General features: G+C 41.5%; 1 protein-coding gene across 2 annotated transcripts in view; it reads left to right on the top strand.

Annotated features, from left to right (window-relative positions):
• kcnd1 (potassium voltage-gated channel, Shal-related subfamily, member 1) overlaps positions 1–446 on the top strand; it is a 49,162-nt gene that overhangs the window by 661 nt on the left and 48,055 nt on the right. The window lies entirely within an intron of this gene.

Below are 446 nucleotides of genomic sequence, written 5' to 3'. Positions count from 1 at the left end.
GGAGGGTTTTGAATTGGTGAGCGGCTGCAGCAGCCCCGGACAAAACAATAAAAAATAATAGAAAAATTAAAGAATAACAGGAAAAAGTGGAGTAGACATAACTAGATGATTTGATTTGATTTTGTAGAGAGTGTGTGTGTCTGTGTGTGTTGAGGTTGACGTAATGCAGTTGTATGAATTAGTGATGAAGTTCTGTGTTGTCTTTGCTATTAACGGTGGTTTGCATGAGCACACACACACACACACACACACACTGTGGTCCTACCACAACTCAACACTTTTCTATGTTCATAACACATTTTCATAAAAATGTCAGTTTCTGTGTAAAGTTGTGCACTACATCGCTGCAGGATGTAAACATGTGACATCGAGTCGTGGCGGGGTCACGTACATACATGTTTTGTAGCCTGAACACTCTGACTTCCTGCTCTCATCTCCAAGCCCCC

The sequence above is a fragment of the Monopterus albus genome, unplaced genomic scaffold, assembly GCF_001952655.1.
Source record: "Monopterus albus unplaced genomic scaffold, M_albus_1.0 scaffold155.1, whole genome shotgun sequence".
Classification (NCBI taxonomy): Eukaryota; Metazoa; Chordata; class Actinopteri; order Synbranchiformes; family Synbranchidae; genus Monopterus; species Monopterus albus.
Note: the sequence above shows the minus strand (reverse complement) of the source record. Positions and strands in the feature narration are given on the sequence as shown.